Below are 23,526 nucleotides of genomic sequence, written 5' to 3' on the forward strand. Positions count from 1 at the left end.
TAATAGTTTGCCCACTGGTCAAAATCCTCATCATCAGTGATGTCCACATCAATGACTGAGAAATAGATCTGGATCTTGAATCACTCACTTTCAATTATGAGATATATTGATTTGAGTGGGAGTGAACTTTATATTAAGATCTGGTTAAATACTAGTGCAACATTAATTATGAATAAATGTCTAAATGTATTTTGTGTCTATCATTGTAGATCAATGGCTCGCAATATGTTCAACTTAGCCCATATGTTAGAGAAAGATAAGTTGGCTGCTAATGGTGGAAACTATGGGGATTGGATCCGAAACCTGAGATTTGTTCTCAGAAGTGCTAAGGAGTACGTGTTGGATTAGCCCCTGGGTGATGCTCCCGAAAAAGATGCAATACCAAAAGAAGTTGCTGCTTACGCTGCTCGTAGTGATGACTACGGTTCAGTCCAGTGCCTCATATTAACTTTCATGGATCCTGAACTACAGAAGCATTTTGAATGATCCACTACTCAATTCATAATTGGGTCACTAGAAGTTATGTACAAGAAGTAGGCAAGGACCAAACATTTTGAATTAACCAAGGCCTTGATTGAATGCAAGATGAAAGAGGGTTCCTCAATGAGTGAGCATATAGTAAAGCTTGTTGGCTATGTTGATAGACTGGCTTCACTGGAATTTGGAATTCCACCAATACTAGGTACAAATATTGTACTCGCTTCACTCCCCCATCTTATGGTGGCTTTATTATGAATTACAACATGAATGGGATGGATAAAAGTGCAAATGAGTTGTTTGCTATGCTCAAAACCGCGGAAGTTGGAGTGAAGAAGAACAAAATAGTGTTGATGGTCAACAAGACCACCGGTTTCAAGAACAAGGGCAAGTCCAAGAAGACGAAATCTACTAAAACTGATAAGACTGAGTGTCAGAAGAAGAACAAGGTCAGAGCCTCTAAAGAGATTGAATGTTTCTACTACAAGCAGAAGGGACACTGGAAGCGTAACTGCAAGAAGTATTTGGCGGATAAGAAGAACGGTTCTTCCGGTAAAGGTATAATCGTTATACAAAGTTAACACTACTGCAGGATGGTCCAAACACGACACTACGATTAGAGACCCTTCGACGAAATTGTGTGTGATGCCATAATCGCAAATGGTGGTGTAAAAAACTGTCAAAAAAGGTGCAAAACATTTGCGATGACGGATGCATCAAACACGGTTCAGATTTTAGTTACGTGTGCGATGCAGGGCATACGGTTTAGTTCAATTAACTGGGATGAGGAGGAACAAAAGAAACGGGCAGCCAGATGAAGGCGTGTGCGATATATAGCATACGATTCACTAGGATGAACTGTGTGTGATTAGGAAACACAATGGAATCGATTCAACTGAACAAGATCTGTGTGATACGCAGCAAACAGGTCCGTAATCAGAAATGTGTGTGAAGACCAATAATAACACAAAAGATTGCTGCTAATAAGTCATGTGATTTGCGCTATCTATAGTAAAATAACATGTATATATAACTAAAATAAACATCCAATTACATAAATGACTATACAGATCATTCGCACACACCTCAATAAACAATTGCATGCATTCTAAAGTAGGAGAAACGATCGTCTAGTCATCTACTTCTTGTGATGCTCCCGCCGCTGCTATGTGGCTCGATCCCTCGTCTGGGTCAGGAAGAAGACAGTTCCTCATGTCAACGATCCGCCTGTACATCTCGTAGCTTGTGTACGCGTCCATGGCCGCGTACTTGACATGTTATTTTCCAGTCTCTTAGGCCACACAATGTGCCAAGCGTTCCTGTCCTTATTGCTCTCATTCTTCATCTTCATGTAGTAGGGGTCGATGATGGCCGAGGCGAGGTCAACCAGGGAGTTCAGTTTGTTTTTGTCGCTGCCCCAAACCTTGTAGTCGCGCTGGATGTTGACAAGATTGGGCATTTCAAGCCCGAAACCTTGAGCGCTTTTAGATCGTTAGTGGTGTCCACCGCAGCGAAACTGTAGTCGGAGCTGTTGATAAACCTGGAGAAATGCTCACAAGGCATTGTGGCCAGGTGGTAGTGGTAGACGAGGACGTCATGTCGCCCGCACAACTGGGTGAAGACAACCTTCTGATCGTGCCCGACACGACCCATGGTGTACTCGAGGTTGAAGTCGACCACTTGGTACTTGTCCTCGGCAAGGAACTACTCCATAGTTTGGATGGAGCTCTCCACCGAGATCGGATCGTTCGTGTACACCACCAAGAGAGCCTTCCCCCTCACGTGGGTGTCCATGACGTGTTGCGTGGTGAACTGCCCGCCATTGTCGTCATCAATCGTTGGGAGCGCCATTGGAGCCATGGGGAGCGCCACTGGAACCGCTGGATGTCCTCTCTGTATGTGTCCTCGTGGGTGTGCTTATTGTGTTGTGTGAGATGAGATATGAAGGTAAATGGCTGCAGGAATAAAAGGGGGCTGGGCGGCGTGGATTCTCGGCACGTCCGCATGGCAGTTTTTGCAGCGGGTAACTACATCGTCGCGCCGTGCCCGGCGCAACCGCATGCACACGAACATGTGTGATCGTGCGCCGGCCCCAAACACTGGCAGCGCGCATGGAGGGACGAGGGCAGAGCACCCCAAGCGACGTGAGAGCAGAGCGCGCGCGGCGGGACGTGAGCAGAGCGCGCCGCGGCCGCCTGAACCGCAAGCAACCACATGCATAGAGCAGTTGAACACGTAGGAATTGGTCGCCTACAAGCCGGCCGACAGTTGCGTCGCTGCATTGAGAGCGGCCGTGTGCTACCACCTCCGTCTAGTCTATAGCCCCCTTTATATTCTGTACCATACTTTGCCCTCAAATTTAACCAACAAAATGTTAATGCATGTTATAAAAATTATATATTTGGAAACTATGTTCAAATACGAATCCAACTATATAATCTTTGGCGACATGCATTCGTATTTTATTAGTTAAATCATACTTATAAACCAGGATGGGGTATAGTAGGTAATTAAATCGCAAATGTTTTTTATTAACCATACATGTACGTGGCCTTTCGTCATCCTCTCACACGTCTTGTCATCCTGCTGCCGCAGACGGCTTACAGCGCAAGCTTGCGCAGCGCGCGGGGGCTTTCTTTTGGCCAAACGGTGGCGCCAATGAATCGTTGGTGAGCCCGTTCCCGTGCAACCTCACAGGTTCCCGCGCAAGCTTCCCGCCTGACTCAATGAAATCCCCCAAAATCCCAATGCTTACCGGTCTAATACAAAAACCCTCACGGCCGGCGAGTCCTGCGTCGCATTTTCCCCTCCCTCCCAGTAGCTTATCTCGTCTGCTTCTCCCATAATCGCCAATGGCACCGGTCCATCATCGTCTCTCAGCCACTCCGCCGTCATTAGAGGACAGCTCCATCTAGGAGGCTACACTGTGGCGGCGGCACAGTCCCCGATGTAGTGTAGTGCGCGTGGCGTCCCTGTTGGGTGTGCACGGAACACCCACCACACGCTCTGCCGCCGGTGCCCGTCGGCAGGTGTTGCCGGCCGTCGTTGCCACCACACCACTATCGAAAGCCAGGGCCGTCGCCCTCTCCGCCGCTGCGGCCCGAAGGCGGGTGGTGGCCGTCGTGGCCGCCACCCCACTGCCGGCCACCGTGGCCATCACCTGCTCCGCCATCGCGGCCCGAAGGCGGGAGGTGGTGGTCGTGGCCGCCACCCCGTCGTCAGCCGCCGTGGCCGCCAGCCCACCGTCGACCGCCGGGGTCATCACCTGCTCCGCCACAGCCGCCTGAAGGTGGGAGGCGAAGGTGGATGCCCACACGTGCGTCAGCGACCTTGCGCGCTACACCGAGTTCCTGCGGAAGGAGGAGGAGCGCCTAGTCGAGCATGCAAAGAGCCTTACCGCTGCCGTGGCCGCGGCACACGCCGCCTCAGAGGCGAGGAATCAGGAGATCTACGAGGAGAACCACCGCTTCGAGAGGGGTCGTTTGGAGCGGCAGAGGGCATTCGAGGTGAGCGTCGCTGAAGCTGCAACAATGGTAGGCACCGTATTGCAGTTGCCCAGCTTGTCGGTAGGCTCCTCCTCCTCCGCCTCTTACTGAGGGCGCTCGCAGAGGAGAGGCAGCCGGAAGTAGTACAAAGCCCCTCCGCAGTAGCATCTGACTATAGATGTGATGGAACTGTACAACGTACTTAACAATTAGCTAGCATATATACTTGAACTAGCTATTTCAATACGTGGTTGGCAACAATTGGGGAAAAGTTTGGTCGATTCAGCTGTCGAGCTGAACTGTTTGTATAAATTAAGAACTACTACTTAATCTATGAATGAAATCTATGCTTAGTTACTTAATTTTAGTTGCAAAAATTAGATACTGCTAGTGATTTTTAGCTTCATATTTTGACAAATTGAAGTGTAACAATGTTGACAAATGGCAATGTTACTAGACCAACAAATGTCAATCTTTCAAGTTTGAAAAATGGTAACATACCCAATATGACAGATGAAAATCGCACCAAATTGTTTGTAAGTGGTTGCACACGGGTCATCCAAAAGAATCGTTTGCGTTGAAGAGATGCAAAGATCCTGATCTCACTTTGCATCATGTCGTCCCGGGGTCGACGGGCGGGTGGCGGGAGGACGGCAGCTGGCGGCGCTGAGAGGTAGCGTTCGATGGCGGCGTCCAATGCCGTTGAGGGGCGCACGCGCACGGAGAGGAAGGCGAGCAGTCATGGAAGTCAAAAGGCTCGCTTCCCAGTGAACCTGTGCAGCGTAGATCTTGCACACTTCCCGGTGAGCCTGTGCATTCGAGGACAGCTTGCACTCCTCTCGGTCAGCCTGCACACCGGACTGCGCTCGCACGCCTCCCGTTCAGTCAAGGTCAAGCAGCTGTCCACACGTCACCTCCTACAACCATTAAAACCAAGACACGTGGTGTCACGTGAATGGTTAACAGAACGCACACGGTTCGAATTATACAAACGTTTGAGATATTAAAGTGGCAGCTATTTATTCAAAACGCCTTTGTTGGCTATCATTATTCGAGTGCGCCTTCTCTCAAAATGGACACAGAAAATACCACAGCATGTCGGGTGCCATTCCATGATAGCATGCCAAGTTTCATGAATTTCAAACGATGTTTCGATTCACTAGATTTTAAAAATAAAGTATCTCAACGTTTTGCCGGCAATCAACGGTGCCCTGATGTTTGAAATTCATTCCCATTTCTTGCATGGGACCTAAGCATGCACCCAAGGACACATATTTGATTTTTCAACCAATTTATATGCATTGGAGCATGTGCATGTAGTTCAATCTTGAATTATGCACATAAATGCATTGAAAACTCAGTTAATGCATAAAAATGTCCAAACGAACCCCAAAAAAACACAAAAATTGACACAACACTCCTGTTGTTCTATATTGACACGAGAAAAAAATTGGAAGCAATAAGAGGCAATGGATATCGTTTCATCCCCAAAGGTGGGATGTTCCCTACCGAAACCATCATGCTTGTTGTGAGAAGCTCTGGTTTGTGAGAAGCATATACCCAAAGCTGCCCCAAATGGGACAAAAAATTTACCACGGCATGTTGATGCCGCTCCGTGATACCATGCCAAGTTTCATGAATTTCAGACGAGTTTTGGATTTACTAGAATTTAAAAACCAAGCATCTCAATGTTTTACCAGTAATCAACGGTGCCCTGGTGTTTGAAATTCATTCCCATTTCTTGCATGGGACCTAAGCATGCACCCAAGGACACAGATTTGATTTTTCAACCAATTTATATGCACTGGCGCATGTGCATGTAGTTCAAATTTGAATTATGCACATTGAGGGAGTCCTGAATTAGGGGGTATCCGGACAGCCGGACTATATCCTTTGGCCGGACTATTGGACTATGAAGATACAAGATTTAAGACTTCGTCCCATGTCCGGATGGGACTCTACTTGGCGTGGAAGGCAAGCTAGGCAATGCGGATATGTATATCTCCTCCTTTGTAACCGACCTTGTGTAACCCTAGCCCCCTCCGGTGTCTATATAAACCGGAGGGTTTTAGTCCGTAGGACAACATACAATCATACCATAGGCTAGCTTCTAGGGTTTAGCCTCTCCGATCTCGTGGTAGATCAACTCTTGTACTACTCATATTATCAAGAATAATCAAGCAGGACGTAGGGTTTTACCTCCATCAAGAGGGCCCGAACCTGGGTAAAACATCGTGTCCCCTGCCTCCTGTTACCATCCGCCTTAGACGCACAGTTCGGTACCCCCAACCCGAGATCCGCCGGCTTTGACACCGACACACATAAATGCATTGAAAACTCAGTTAATGCATAAAATGTCCAAACGAACCCCAAAAAATCACAAAAATAGACACAACACTCATGTTGTTCTATGTTGACACGAGAAAATTTTTGGAAGCAATAAGAGGCAATGGATATCATTCCATCCCCAAAGGTGGGACGTCCCCTACCGATACCATCAAACTTGTTGTGAGAAGCTCTGGTTTGTGAGAAGCATATACCCAAACCTACCCCAAATGGGACAAAAAGTTTACCATGGCATGTTGATGCCGCTCCATGATAGCATGCCAAGTTTCATGAATTTCAGACGAGTTTTGGATTACTACAATTTAAAAACCGGGCATCTTAATGTTTTGCTGGAAATCAACGGTGCCCTGGTGTTTGAAATTCATTCCCATTTCTTGCATGGGACCTAAGCATGCACCCAAGGACACAGATTTGATTTTTCAACCAATTTATATGCACTGGAGTATGTGCATGTAGTTCAAATTTGAATTATGCACATAAATGCATTGAAAACCCAGTTAATGCATAAAAATGTCCAAAAGAACCCCGAAAAATCACAAAAATCGACACAACACTCCTGTTGTTCTATGTTGACACGAGAAAAAAATTTGGAAGCAATAAGAGGCAATGGATATTGTTTTGTCCCCAAAGGTGGGACGTTCCCTACCAAAATCATCATGCTTGTTGTGAGAAGCTCTGGTTTGTGAGAAGCATATACCCAAATCTGCCCCAAATGGGACAAAAAATTTACCATGGCATATTGATGCTGCTCCATGATAGCATGCCAAGTTTCATGAATTTCAGACAAGTTTTGGATTTACTAGAATTTAAAAACCAGGTATCTCAATGTTTGCGGCCGAGTGACGGTGGCAAGGTGTTTGACATTCATTCTCATTTCTTGCATGGGACCTAAGCGGGCAACCAAGGACACATATTTGAATTTTCAACTAATTTATATGCATTAGAGCATGTGCCTATAGTTCAAATTTGAATTATGCACATGAATGCACAGAAAACTCAGTTAATGTATAAAAATGTCAAAGCAAACCCTGAAAAAATCCCAAAAATTGACACACAACACTTCTGTTGTTCTATGTTGACACTAGGAAACTTTTTGAAATCGAGAAGAGGCACCGAATATCATTTCGTCCAGAAAGGTGGAACATTCCCTACTGAAACCATCACACTTGTTGTGTGAGAAGCTCTGGTGTATGAGAAGCTTATACCCAAACCCGCCTCAAATGGGACAAAAATTTTACCACGGCATGTTGATGCCACTCCATGATAGCATGCCAAGTTTCATGAATTTTGGATGAGTTTTGGATTTACTAGAATTACAAAAGCAAGTACGTCAATGTTTGCCGGAGAGCCACGGTGCCTTGGTGTTCGAATTTCATCCCCATTTCTTTCATGGGAGATAAGCATAAACCCATGGACACATATATGATTTTACAACCCATGTTGGTGCACCGGAGCATGTGCATGTAGTTTAATTTTGAATTGTTCGCCTGAAATGGCTAGAAAACCAATTTAATGTATGAAATGTTCAAACGAACCCTAAATAATTCCAATTCTTTTACGATGCACATATAGTTGCATGTTCACTCTAGATAAAAGGTCTAGAAATTCAAACACCGTCCATTGCCGCTGTGACCCCATTATGTAATTCAAATCAAGATGAATAATCAAGTAGATTGCACACAGTTTATTATCACCAACCATGTGAGATGCAGCACAAAATATCCCGGAGGACCGTCGGTGTATAGTATGCCTATGGATTACGTGAGAAGGTGCGTCGGCTATAGTCCACAGCCGGCGTCTCAAGCACACTAGCTCGCTCCCCAAATATCATTTCACTGTTCAATCATCGTCGGTGAAAGATGGGCACGTGGACCTGCATCACGAGGGAAACTTCGGTGCCCCACTCTGGCGAGAGCGCGACCACAGCCGCCATGCATGTGCTAACAAGGTGCGTGAGCGCGGCCGCAATCCGCGACCGAGCGGCCATGGCAGCCCAAACGGCTGCTGTTGCTTCTCAGGTGGCGGCAGCAACATCTGGCTCGGGGATAACAACTGGCCAGAGCGACACAACAATTGTCTATTCCTCAACGACGGCCTTAACCCTGATGGAGGCCGCCCACGACCATGTCGAGGCCGCCCACGCCCAGCTCCTGGCGGTCACCGCACAAATCGAACGAAGCTTCTCCGACAATGGTCGGCAACCCATGGCCGAATGATGACCCACAAGTGTAGGGGATCTATCGTTGCTTATCGATAAGTAAGAGTGTCGAACCCAACGAGGAGTAGAAGGAAATGATAAGCAGTTTTCAGTAAGGTATTCTGTGTAAGCACTGAAATTATCGGTAACAGATAGTTTTGTGATAAGGTAATTTGTAACGAGTAGCAAGTAATGAAAGTAAATAAGGTGTAGCAAGATGGACCAATCCTTTTTGTAGCAAAGAACAAGTCTGGATAAACTCTTATGTAAAGGAAAGCGCTCCCGAGGACACATGGGAATTATCGTCAAGCTAGTTTTCATCATGTTCATATGATTTGCGTTCGGTACTTTGATAATTTGATATGTGGGTGGACCGGTGGTTGGGTACTGTCCTTACTTGGACAAGCATCCCACTTATGATTAACCCCCATTGCAAGCATCCGCAACTATAACATAAGTATTAAGGTAAACCTAACCATAGCATGAAACATATGGATCCAAATCAGCCCCTTACGAAGAAACACATAAACTAGGGTTTAAGATTCTGTCACTCTAGCAACCCATCATCTACTTATTACTTCCCAATGCCTCCCTCTAGGCCCAAACAATGGTGAAGTGTCATGTAGTCGACGTTCACATGACACCACTAGAGGGATGACAACATACATCTCATCATATATCAAACAAGTACCAAATTCACATGACTACTTATAGCAAGACTTCTCCCATGTCCTCAGGAACAAACAGAACTACTCACAAAGCATATTCATGTTCATAATCAGAGGGGTATTAATATGCATAATGGATCTGAACATATGATCTTCCACCAAATAAACCAACTAGCATCAACTACAAGGAGTAATCAACACTAGTAGCAACCCACAGGTACCAATCTGAAGTTTGGATACAAAGATTGGATACAAGAGATGAACTAGGGTTTGAGATGAGATGGTGCTGGTGAAGATGTTGATGGAGTTGACCCCCTCCAGATGAGAGGATCGTTGGTGATGACGACGGTCTTGATTTCCCCCTCCCGGAGGGAAGTTTCCCTGGCAGAACAGCTCTTCCGGGGCCCTAGATTGGTTTCGCCAAGGTTTCGCCTCGTGGCGGCGGAGTTTCTTCCCATAAGCTTACTTATTATATTTTCTCGGACGACAAACCTCATATAGCAGAAGATGGGCATCGGAGGGCCACCAGGGAGCCCACGAGGCAGGGGGCGCGCGCCCCACCCTCGTGGATAGGGTGTGGGCCCCCTCTGGAACTTCTTTCACCCAATATTTTTTATATATTCTGGAAATAACTTCCGTGAAGTTTCAGGACTTTTGGAGCTATGCAGAATAGGTCTCTAATATTTGCTCCTTTTCCAGCCCAGAATCCCAGCTGTCGGCATTCTCCCTCTTCATGTAAACCTTGTAAAATAAGAGAGAATAGGCATAAGTATTGTGACATAATGTGTAATAACAGCCCATAATGCAATAAATATCTATATAAAAGCATGATGCAAAATGGATGTATCAACTCCCCCAAGCTTAGACCTCGCTTGTCCTCAAGCAAAAGCCGAAATCGAAAAATATGTCCACATGTTTGGAGATAGAGGTGTCGATAAAAATAAATACGGACATGAGGGCATCATGATCATTCTTAGAGCACCAACATATATATATTGTCATATGATCTCTTGTGCTAAAGTAACAATTCAATCACAGTTTCAACTATGAATCATAATCTTCATTGAGAACCAAAAAACTCTAATCTCAATCATTGAGGCAATTGCAATTTATCATAACATAGGAAAGAGTCAATATAAGAGCTTTTCAGCAAGTCCACATACTCAACTATTATTTAGTCTTTCATAATTGCTAACACTCACGCAATATTTATGGGTATGAAGTTTTAATCGGACACAGAGAAAGATAGGGGCTTATAGTTTTGCCTCCCAACATTTTACCTCAAGGCTAATGTCAACAATAATAGTTCATGAAAACTCACATCCAATTAGCTATATATATCAGGATCTTTCCAACACACGGTGCTTGCCACAGGATAAAATGTAAAAAGGAAAGGTGAATATCACCATGACTCTTTGCATGAACTATAAGACAAGAATAAAAGATAGGCCCTTTGCAGAGGGAAACAGAGGTTGTCATGCGCTTTTATAGTTGGATGCACGAAATCTTAATGCAAAAGAACATTGAGGGAGTCCTGGATTAGGGGGTCCTCGGACGGCCGGACTATATCCTTTGGCCGGACTGTTGGATTATGAAGATACAAGATTGAAGACTTCGTCCCGTGTCCGGGTGGGACTCTCCTTTGCGTGGAAGGCAAGCTTGGCAATTCGGATATGTAGATCTCCTCCCTTGTCACTAACTCTATGTAACCCTAGCCCCCTCCGGTGTCTATATAAACCGGAGGGTTTAGTCCATAGGACAACAACAATCATTATCATAGGCTAGCTTATAGGGTTTAGACTCTACCATCTCGTGGTAGATCAACTCTTGTAATACTCATATCATCAAGATCAATCAAGCATGACATAGGGTATTACCTCCATCGAGAGGGCCCGAACCTGGGTAAACATTATGTCCCCTGCCTCCTGTTACCATCCGCCTTAGACGCACAGTTCGGGACCCCCTACCCAAGATCCGCCGGTTTTGACACCGACATTGGTGCTTTCATTGAGAGTTACACTGTGTCATCATCATAAGGCTTGATGGCTCCTTCGATCATCGGCAACGATGCGGTCCAGGGTGAGGTTTTTCTCCCCGGACAGATCTTCGTATTCGGCGGCTTTGTACTGCGGGCCAACTCACTTGGCCATCTGGACCAGATCGAGAGCTACGCCACTGGCCATCAGGTCAGGTTTGGAAGCTTGAACTATACTACCGACATCCGCGGAGACTTGATCTTCGACGGATTCGAGCCCATGTCAGGTGCGCCGCACAGTCACGACGAGCATGACTTAGCTCTGCCACCAGATGGTGTTCGAGAGATCACACATGTGGCTACTCCGGCCCTCAATCCGGAGCATATCGTGCCGTCCGAGAATAGGTGGATGGACCCCACCACGGAGGCCGCACACTCAGTGGTGATAGAGCCGAATACTGAATTCACTTCCCACGAGAACTGTGTTGCCAGACCCTTGGATTCGTCCCCGGCCATAGGCTCCGAACCGCCTGCGTCCGTGCCTATAGAATCTGATTGGGCACTGATCATGGAGTTTACCTCTACGGATATCTTTCAGCACTCGCCCTTGGGCGACGTGCTAAATTCATTGAGGTCTCTCTCCTTGTCAGGAGACCCTTGGCCGAACTATGTCCGGCTTGAGTGGCAAGCGGACGACGAAGAAATTCATTCCCCACCCACCACCCACTTAATAGCCACTGTCGACGACCTAACCGACATGCTTGATTTTGACTCCGAAGACATCGACAGTATGGACGACGATGCAGGAGAGGAACAAGAACCACCGCCCACAGGATGCTGGACAGCCACTTCATCACAAGATATATACATGGTGGATACTCCCAAAGAAAACAATGATGATGAACGAAACGATACAGCGGAGGCTAATTCCCTCGAGAAGCAACCAAAGCGACGATGTAGGCGCCGCTCCAAATCCTGCCTCGGCAAAAACAGCGATAACAGTGCAAAAAAGAGTAATACCCCGGTCGACTCCAAAGCAAGCGATGACCACATGGACCCAGCGATAGAGCAGGATGAACCAGCGGACGGTGAACATAGTACGGAGCCGCTGTCCGGTCATGGTGACGCCGAGGGTAAAACTCATCAACCTGTCTCCGGAGAGGAGAACAGTCCGGACGACGATGCACACATCATCCCGGAAAGGAACTTGGAGCAAGAGGACCTCTGTCGGTGTCAAAACCGGCGGATCTCGGGTAGGGGGTCCCGAACTGTGCGTCTAGGCCGGATGGTAACAGGAGGCAGGGGACACGAAGTTTTACCCAGGTTCGGGCCCTCTCGATGGAGGTAAAACCCTACGTCCTGCTTGATTAATATTGATGATATGGGTAATACAAGAGTTGATCTACCACGAGATCAGAGAGGCTAAACCCTAGAAGCTAGCCTATGGTATGATTGTTGATGTGTATGTTGTCCTACGGACTAGAACCCTCTGGTTTATATAGACACCGGATAGGGTTAGGGTTACATAGAGTCGGTTACAATGGTAGGAGATCTGAACATCCGTATCGCCAAGCTTGCCTTCCACGCTAAGGAAAATCCCTTCCGGACACGGGACGGAGTCTTCAATCTTGTACCTTCATAGTCCAGGAGTTCGGCTGAAGGTATAGTTCGGCTATCCGAACACCCCCTAATCCAGGACTCCCTCAGTAGCCCCCGAACCAGGCTTCAATGACGATGAGTCCGGCGCGCAGATTGTCTTCGGTATTGCAAGGCGGGTTCTCCTCCAAGTTCTGTGTACCTGTTTGGATAAAGTCCGGTTTCTTGTAGATGTTGCGCTCCTTGGCTTCTACGCCCAATAATGGCCGTTTTCCACGTGTCAAACGAACATGAAAAGTCTGAGTGTTTTTACGTTCACACCCCTAGCCGTGTAAATGAGTTGCCCTTTTTAAGGGGATGAGGATTTAGATCCAATCCACACCTTCTCCTCTCCATGAGTGTTCATCAGAAGCGCATCCGACAAAGGTCCATTCCACCATGGCCAGCCGCCGCAACTCCTCCTCTCGCCCTCCTAGCCCTAAGCCTGGATATTGGGAGAGATGTTCTACTCCGCATAGCGAGCTAGTGACGCTTCAGACCCAGGGATTTCTCCCCCCGGCCTATATGGTCCCGGTCCGAGCCGGTCTTGCCGTCTACAACGGCGGAGAGCAAGCAGAGAATGCCCCTAATCCATCCAAAGGAGAGCGGGTGTGCCTTGTTCCTTACTTAATAAGGGGGCTTGGATTTACCATCCACCCGTTTCTCCGGGGGCTGCTGGAGTTCTACGGCCTCCAGCTACATCATCTCACGCCTGCCTCAGTATTGCATATCGCGGGCTTTGTAGCCCTCTGCGAGCTGTTCTTGGGTATTGAAGCTCATTTCGGACTGTGGAAGGAGCTATTTTGCCTCGTGCCCCGTTCCAAGAAAGGGTCAATGTTTCAAGTGGGCGGAGCCGAAGTATGGCGCATAGCCGGGACCGGATATCTGTTCGGAACCCCAAAGAAGGCATCCGAAGACTGGCCCTCGGAATGGTTATATATAGAAGACATCCCGCTGCCGGATCCTGTCCGGATCGGCCTCCTAGAGTTTGATAATGCTCCTTTAAAGAAGCGCCTAAGCTGGCGTCCACAGAGCCCTCAAAGGGAAAGTGACAGGGACATCGTTTATCTCATGGGCCGAATAAGATTGTTAGCCCATTCCGGACTAACCATGATCGGAGTTATGGCCGAATGCATCATGCGGGGGGTGCAGCCGCTTCAGTACAGAAGCCACCCCATGTGGGATTTCAACGGGGAGGACGACGCCACCCGCTACGGCTGTAAAGGACCATATTCAGTTGCCGCTCTATTAAAGATCTTGTCCACTTTGTACAAGGGAGAAGAGGAGGAATTTCTCCGCGTCAACCCACAGGGTGGATTCTCTATGCACAATCCCCCAAGCTGGCTAAGTGGTCGCATTCATTTGCTCATCCGTTTAGTGTTCCCATTGTTAAATACTTAGTCTGATGACTTCAACGCAGGAACTGCGCCGGGCCGTTAAGGACATAAGCAGCCCGCCTCCACAACCCGAGGACTCAGGACGGTCTCTCGACCTGTCCTCTCAAGAGGATCCGGGCATATCTGTGGAGCTAATTGATGGAATGTTCCATCAATTGAGAGAGGACAACGCCCTGGTGGCCATTACGGCCGATTACCCAGGGCTAATCCGAACACCCCAGGTACCTAAGACCGAAGTCCCTGTACCCCGGACAGGGGTCCGTCCACGCGTGTTTAATTTCCTGATTGCAAGCGAACTTTGTAGGGGAGGTTTTTGAGGCAGAAGGCCGAACCTGCGGCGGCAAACCAACTAGGGGCCGTAGGGCCCCATGGGCAGAAAAGAGGTGTAGTCCGGACTGAGGCATCAGCGCGAAGATATGGCGCGCCCCTTTATCTCATTTGTTATACCTTTGAGGCACATTTGACACTCGTGCCCTTTTCAGGACAAAGAGACCTCACCGGACTATATCCGGAGAGGCTGCTAATCGCGCCTCCACCAGCCAGGCTCCAAAGCCTGGTCCGGGGGCGGAAGCGAGCGCGAGGCGTGTGCCAGACGTTCCTCCGACGGAGGATGCGGACGGGTTATCTGCCACCAACTCGGAGGTGGAAAGTGCCATGAACCACAGGCGTCGCCGGACAATTCTTCGCGACGCTTGCTTCTCCCAAGAGGCATTAGATGCCTTCAATTTGGGAGATGCGCACCTCCGTGCCACTCAAAATGGTCTAGCCAGAGCCCCCGAGACATACGGGTAAGAAAATTTTGGTAAATATATATGTAGCAGCAGCCCCGAGACTGAAAACAGTTAGAATAACTGGTTTAAGGATCATTTGAAATGCAGGTTCTTACAGAAAAGAATTCCCTACTGACCCAGGAGCTGGACGAGTGCAAAGCCCAACTGGAGGCCACACTAGCCGCGACGGGGGAGCCTAAGGAGACCCCCTCTGGTAATATACATTTCGAAAGATAAGTATGTGGCGAAGCACGGCTTTTGTGCAAATCTGACAAATAAAATTGTAGATGGCGCCGGATTGAATCCGGAAAGGCAACACCTCGAACGCCAACTAAGGGCTGGTGAGAGGGTGCTGTTAAAGGTGGTGGGGGAGAAGAACGTTCTCCAAGATGCCAACACCCGGCTGGGCGTCGAGCTAAAAGATGTTCGTGCCCAGCTGTCAGACTCCGTGAAGGAGAATCAGCGGCTTCGGCGCGGCATATTTAGTAAGTGCTTGAATGAACCTTTTAAAAGAAAGTTCGGCGGTGCCGTTGATTAACAAAGCAATATCCGTAGGTATGTTAACAGGTCGTCCTGCAGAGGAGATGCCCGGTTCTATGGGTGACCTTCTTCCCGAGCTCTTGCAATTGCTCGATCGAGTTCGGCAGGCGATGCGAGGCGTCGCCCAGGTCCTGTGGCCATCCGTCTCCACACCCCGAAGGTCTTGGAGAGCTTGCGGAGAAGCTGAGGGGAGCATGGCGGCGCTTTCAGTTGTGGAAGATATCAGCCTGCTGTCAAGGCGCTAGGGAGGCCTGGGCCATGGTGAAGACGCGGTATTCACAGGCCGACCCTAACCATATGGCCGAGGTTGGTCCTGTAGGGCCCGATGGGAAGGAGATCCCTGTAAGCTTAGTGTACGGCCAAGTAGAGTTGGCCGCAAAGTACTCCCAGCAGGACTGTAAATTAGACAGCCTGTTAGATGGTATTGAAGAGGAATACAATCAGTCAAAATGACTATGTAATCGAATTGACATTTATAATGCCTTCTAGCCGGATTGTAGATCATTTGTCATGGCCGACCTTTTTGCTTAAACCTCGGGGCCTGACGGTCCGGAGTGTGTCCGAATTCCCATGCAGTTATATAGGAACCGGGGAATGCGTGGAGACCAGGCGTAGGGGTCATTAGTGCGTGAACAGACAAGTGCCCGACTAGTTATGTTATATTACATGGTTAGTAAGAAACATCTTCCAGGGAGAATAGTTCCGTTAGGGGTTCCTTTCCCTGGGGGGGCATGCCCTAAAGTGCATGTCCATGCTGTGAAAAGAAACGCAGGAAAAACGCCTGGGGGCACATAGATAAAGAAAAAGATCATCTTTAGTTCAGCGACCGAATATTCTCTTAAGAACGCTAGCTTTCGGCTTCACCCAGTCTGAGGTACACGTCCGGCTTATCCGGCAGTAACAATCGCAGAGGTGCTCCCTTTACCACCTAGCCGAATAATCGGGAACGTAGGGGTAAGCACAGGAGCCAGGCAACCCAGCTTGGCCAAAACTTAAGTCATATTGATGCATATGATGGTGAATAAAAGGTACATGCGGAAGTTTGACACATGTGTTAGGCATGAAGCCCGTATAAATAAGCTTCTGTTTAAAGAAGCCCCCAGGTTTACTGAGCACGGATAGCGCGTCAATTTGTGAGCCTTTAAAGGTTATAAGAGAGAGAAAAAGGGAGAAGGAGAGAAATGTACGACGGACAGTATATAAAAAATGGACAGAGTAAGGAGACGAACACAGGGTCCGGCGCTAGGCATAGAATCTTCGGAGACGGGCTGCGTTCCATGGGTTCGGCTCGAGTCAGTTATCCGATGCGTTTCGCAGGCGGTACGCTCCACCAGTTAGGACTTGGTCAATTATGAAGGGACCTTCCCACTTGGGCTTGAGTTTGTCCTTTTTCTTGTCCGGCAGGCGTAGAACTAATTCGCCAATGTTGTAATTTTTGGCCCGTACTTCTCTGCTTTGGTATCTTCGAGCTTGCTGTTGGTAGAATGCGGAACGGGCTTTCGCCACATCACGCTCCTCCTCTAATGCGTCCAAACTGTCCTACCGATCGAGCTCGGCTTCTCTTTCCTCGTACATGCGCACTCGAGGTGAGTCATGAATTATGTCGCAAGGCAGAACTGCCTCTGCGCCGTACACCATGAAGAATGGTGTGTATCCGGTGGTGCAATTCGGCGTGGTCCGCAGCCCCCAGAGTACGGAGTCGAGCTCCTCTACCTAGTGTGTGTTAGATTCCTTGAGGGACCACACTAGTCTGGGTTTGATGCCGCTCATGATAAGACCATTTGCACGTTCGACCTGGCCGTTAGTTTGTGGATGATAGACGGAAGCATAATCGAGCTTTATGCCCATGTTTTTGCACCAGAGTTTTACCTCGTCGGCCGTAAAGTTCGTGCCATTATCAGTGATGATGCTGTGGGGGACGCCGTAACGGTGTACGACCCCGGATATGAAGTCTATCACAGGTCCGGATTCGGCTGTCTTAACAGGCTTGACTTCTATCCATTTGGTGAACTTATCCACCATGACCAGTAAGTATTTGTGCTTGTGGGTTCCGCCTTTAAGGGGTCCAACCATATCAAGCCCCCAGACCGCAAAGGGCCAAGTGATGGGGATAGTTTGGAGGGCGGTGGGTGGCATATGGCTTTGGTTTGCAAAGAGCTGGCAGCCGGTGCATCGTTGGACTAAGTCCTGAGCGTCTGCCTGGGCCGTCGGCCAATAAAAGCATGTATGGAAGGCCTTGCTTACCAAGGACTGGGCTGCAGCATGATGACCGCCGAGTCTGGCATGGATTTCAGCCAGGAGATTCCGCCCCTCCTCTTCGGAGATGCACCTTTGAAGGACTCCGGTAGTGCTTTTCTCATAAAGCTCTCCCTCGTGGACTCTGTAGGCTTTGGATCACCGCACTATGCAGCATGCCTCATTTTGGTCCTCGGGGAGTTCCTGCCTAGTAAGGTAGGCGAGGAATGGTTCTGTCCACGGGGCGATAACGGCCATTATTATGTGGGCTGAAGGTGTTATTTCAATGGCAGAGCCTCCGATTGTGTTAGAATGTTCGGTGTCAGGCAGTGCGGTTGGGTCCGGGCTGTTATTGTTTGGCTCCCCTTCCCATGCCACGGATGGCTTGAAAAGCCTTTCCAAGAAGATGTTGGGGGGGCTACATCGCGTTTTGCGCCGATGCGTGCCAGGACATCCGCCGCCTGATTGTTTTCCCGGGCTATATGGTGAAATTCAAGTCCCTCGAAACGAGCTGACATTTTTAGGACGGCGTTGCGGTAAGCTGCCATTTTCGGATCCTTGGCATCGAAGTCTCCATTTATTTGGGAGATTGCGAGGTTCGAGTCCCCGCGCACCTCTAGGCGTTGGATGCCCATGGATACTGCCATCCAGAGACCATGTAGAAGGGCCTCATATTCGGCTGCATTGTTGGAGTCCGTGTATAGAACCTGTAGTGCATATTGAACTGTGTCTCCTGTGGGGGACGTCAAAACGATGCCAGCCCCCAGTCCAGCCAACATTTTGGAGCCGTCGAAATGCATGATCCGATTTGAATATGTGCCGTACTCTCTAGGGAGTTCGGCCTCTGTCCATTCTGCGACGAAGTCGGCCAAAACTTGTGACTTGATGGCTCGTCGTGGCTTATAAGTTATGTCGAACGGGAGGAGCTCGATGGCCCATTTCGCAATCCGTCCCGTTGCGTCACGGTTGTTTATAATGTCGTTAAGTGGTACTTCCGAGGCTACTGTTATTGAACACTCTTGAAAGTAGTGTCGTAGCTTCCGGGATGCCATGAATACTGCGTACGCAATCTTTTGATAATGCGGGTACCGTGATTTGCAGGGAGTGACGGCAGTGGACACATAATAGACCGGCCTTTGAAGGGGGAATTTGTGTCCGTCCGCTTCTCGTTCGACGACGAGCACTGCGCTTACCACCTGATGTGTTGCTGCGATGTACAATAGCATTGGTTCGCCGGTGCTTGGCGCGGCCAGGACTGGGTTTGTTGCCAGTATGGCTTTTATTTCGTCGAGTCCGGCCGTGGTTGCGTCCGTCCATTTGAAGTGTTCGGTGCGCCAAAGGAGGCGGTAAAGGGGTAGGGCCTTTTCTCCTAAGCGGGAGATAAAGCGGCTTAGAGCCGCCACACATCCGGTTAACTTTTGTATTTGTTTGAGGTCCTTTGGGATATCCAGTTGCGACAGAGCTCGGATCTTGGCTGGATTTGCTTCAATTCCTCTGCTGGATACAATGAAGCCCAAGAGCTTTCCGGTCAAATGTGAGTCTCAAGTCGTCTACTAGAGATTCAACATGTCTTGTTTTGACGACCACATCATCTACGTATGCCTCCACTGTTTTACCGATCTGGCTTGCCAAACCTGTCTGAATCATGCGCTGATATGTTGCGCCGGCGTTTTTGAGCCCTAAGGGCATCGTGTTGAAGCAGAATGGCCCGTATGGTGTGATAAATGCCGTTGTGGCTTGGTCTGGTTCTGCCATCTTGATTTGATGGTAGCCAGAATATGCGTCGAGGAAACACAACGAATCGTGTCCTGCGGTCGCATCGATAATTTGATCGATGCGGGGGAGGGGGAAGGGATCCTTTGGGCAAGCCTTGTTAAGGTCTTTAAAATAAACACACAGGTGCCCGGATTTGTCCTTCTTTGGTACCATCACCAGGTTTGCTAGCCAGTCTGGATGTTTTATATCTCTGATGAATCCGGCCTCTAATAGCTTTGCTAGCTCCTCTCCCATAGCCTGTCTCTTAGGTTCGGAAAAACGCCGGAGAGCCTGTTTGACAGGTTTGAATCCTGTTTGGATATTTAAGCTGTGCTCGGCCAGCCTGTGTGGGATTCCTGGCATGTCTGAAGGGTGCCAGGCGAAAATGTCCCAGTTCTCTCGTAGGAACTCTCGCAATGTGGCGTCTACATCAGGGTTTAACTGTGCCCCGATGGAAGCTGTTTTATTGGGGTCCGTTGGATGGACTTGGAATTTGACTATTTCGTCCGCTGGTTTAAAGGAGGTGGATTTGGATCTTTTGTCGAGTACCACATCATCCCTATTCACCATAGAGCGCAGCATAGTCAACTCCTCAGCCGCTAGGGCTTTGGATAGTGCCTCGAGGGCCAGTGTGGCTGTCTTGTTTTCGGCGCGGAGTGCTATGTCCGGATCACTAGCGAGAGTGATGATCCCGCTAGGCCCGGGCATCTTGAGCTTCATGTACCCGTAATGGGGTATTGCTTGGAATATTGTGAATGCTTCCCGCCCTAGCAAAGCGTGATAACCACTGCTGAACGGGGCCACGTGGAACGTGACTTCTTTGGACCTGTAATTGTCCGGTGTGCCGAACACCACATCTAGTGTGATTTTTCCTGTATAGCGCGCTTCCCGACTGGGGATTATTCCTCTAAAGGTTGTGCTGCTTCGCATGATGCGGTTCCAGTCTATATCCATTTTTTGGACAGTTTCCTCATAGATGAGGTTCAATCCGCTGCCGTCGTCCATGAGTACCTTGGTGAGACGAAAGCCGTCCACTATTGGACTGAGGACCAATGCGGCTGGTGCTCGAGCTGTTCGGAATTTAGGTTCATCACTGGCGTTGAATGTAATGGCCGTGTCACTCCATGGGTTTATTGTTGCTACTTGGTAGACTTCGGCAAGGCTGCGGAGTGTCCTTTTTCGCATGTTATTTGATGCGAAGGTCTCGAAGACTGTTAATACCGTATTGGTGTCTCTGGGGTGGCTTTCTGTGGCCTCCGGGATTAGGAGGTTTTCGCCAATTTTGGCCACCTGCCGGAGTATCCAACATGCTCTAAGGCTGTGAGTTGGTGTGGCGTCCTCTGTACTATGAATTTTACAGGGTCCATTAAGCCATCCTTCCAGTATGGTTCCATGCCCTGAAGAGGGTTTTTGCCTTTTGGTGTTTGACCCGGGTGTCTAGCGATGATGCACCCTTTTATTTCGGACTGGGCTTGCATTAAGGGCCGGATTGTCCCAAAATTTTGTTTTGGTTTTCTGGGCGCTTTCCATCGCACAGTACTTTCGTACTATGGACGCTAAGTCAACGAAGCGTGTAATATCACGGCGACTTATGGCGTTGAGTATTCCCTTGTCCGTGCAATTATTGCAGAAGGATGAAATTGCGTCTTCCTCGCGGCAGCCCTTTATCCTATGCATAACCAGGAGGAATCTGGCCCAGTAATGATGTACTGTTTCTTTGGGCTCTTGCCTGATTTGGGATAGATCGCTAATGTTCGGGTGGGTGGGTGGAATTGAATCCGAAGCCTTACCCCTTCTGAGGCTCAGAGGCTGAGGAATTTCTGAACTCGAAAGTTTGGATTCCTAGGTGTCGTCCAATGAATCCAGTCCGTCGCCTGATTCTCGGTTCAGGTCTTGAGTGATATCCTCCCCTCCGCGGACATCCGGCTTGGAGGGATCGGGAATCCGGACGTAGCGAGTCCTTAGGATAGATGAAGGGTCGCCGCACTGTCCCTCTACCACAGCAACGTGATGGGTGGCTTGGGGAGAGTTAATCTCTCTCAGATCGGTTTTAGGCCCAATCTGGTCGTAATCCGTAGCGACTCCTAGGGCGGCGAAGCGATCCAAGAGCTCGTTTATGGAGGAAAGCTCTATTGGATTTAACTGCTCGGCAAGTTCCGAGTTGACATGAAGATTGTTTACGATGGCTCGAGAGGTCATCGTCGGCATAGAAGCCGAACAGGTGGTCATAAGAAAACCACCTAGATGGAGGGTTTGGCCGACAGCCAAAGCTCCCTTAGCAACGGAGCCGTCTTTAAAGACGGGGCGAGGCATCCTTCCTGATGGCAACGACACAGAGGAACTCTCAATGAAAGCACCAATGTCGGTGTCAAAACCGGCGGATCTCAGGTAGGGGGTCCCGAACTGTGCGTCTAGGCCGGATGGTAACAGGAGGCAGGGGACACGAAGTTTTACCCAGGTTCGGGCCCTCTCGATGGAGGTAAAACCCTACATCCTGCTTGATTAATATTGATGATATGGGTAATACAAGAGTTGATCTACCACGAGATCAGAGAGGCTAAACCCTAGAAGCTAGCCTATGGTATGATTGTTGATGTGTATGTTGTCCTACGAACTAGAACCCTCCGTTTATATAGACACCAGATAGGGTTAGGGTTACATAGAGTCGGTTACAATGGTAGGAGATCTGAACATCCGTATCGCCAAGCTTGCCTTCCACGCCAAGGAAAATCCCTTCCGGACACGGGACGGAGTCTTCAATCTTGTACCTTCATAGTCCAGGAGTCTGGCTGAAGGTATAGTTCGGCTATCCGAACACCCCCTAATCCGGGACTCCCTCAACCTCCACAGAAGGCTTATTACCACCACGCGGAGTCTAAAGAAGCAGAAGCAAAGGCTTAAGGCCGCCCAAAATACACTCAATAGTAGATGGAACAAAGTGCTCGACACTGAAGAAAAGTACGGGGGCAGCCGCCACACAAAGAGCTATCCAAAGCGCAAGCTGCTGCCCGAATTCGACGATGAGGCCTTAGAGCCTACGCAGCTAAAAAATAAAACGACCGATCAGCCGGATCGACCACCCCGTGGCCGCGATAGGGCGGCTAACGATGTCGCACATAAGTCAGCACGCGATTTACGTGAGGACTTGCACCAAAAAGTCAGTATGATCAGGTCCATCTACGAATCTAGGAAGAGCTCTCCGACACAGAATCAAAACCGAACACTACAACCGTCAGAACGCCATGACACATCCAAATACAGGGGTGCCGTGCAACCCCTATGCTTCATCGATGAGGTTTTGGATCACGAATTTCCAGAAGGATTCAAACCCGTGAACATAGAGGCATACGACGGAACTACAGACCCCGGGGTCTGGATTGAAGACTTTATCCTTCATATCCACATGGCTCGCGGAGATGATCTCCACGCCATCAAATACTTACCCCTCAAGTTGAAAGGACCAGCTCGACACTGGCTGAAGAGCCTCCCCGAAAACTCAATTGGAAGTTGGGAAGAGCTCGAAGATGCTTTTAGGGCTAATTTTCAAGGGACCTATGTCCGACCTCTGGATGCAGACGATCTAAGTCATATAATTCAACAGCCCGGGGAGTCAGCTCGAAAGCTTTGGAACAGATTCCTCACCAAGAAGAATCAAATTGTCGACTGCCCGGACGCTAAAGCCTTAGCAGCTTTCAAACACAGTGTCCGGGATGAATGGCTCGCCGGACACCTTGGCCAGGAAAAACCGAGGACAATGGCAGCCCTAACAAGCCTTATGACTCGCTTTTGCGCGGGCGAAGACAGCTGGCTGGCCCATAGCGGCACTAGCGACCCATGCACATCCGAAGTCAGGGATGGCAATGGAAAACCACGACGAAATAAAAGCAAGCATCGAAACAATGAAGACAGCCCAGACAACACGGCGGTAAACGCCGGATTCAGGGGCTCTCGACCCAATCAATGAAAGAATCCAATCAAAGGCAGCAGAGATGGACCGTCCAGCCTAAACAAGATTCTAGACAGAGTATGTCAGATTCATGGCACCT

The sequence above is a fragment of the Triticum urartu genome, chromosome 4A, assembly GCF_056163025.1.
Source record: "Triticum urartu cultivar PI428250 chromosome 4A, HENAU_Tu73, whole genome shotgun sequence".
Taxonomy (NCBI): Eukaryota; Viridiplantae; Streptophyta; class Magnoliopsida; order Poales; family Poaceae; genus Triticum; species Triticum urartu.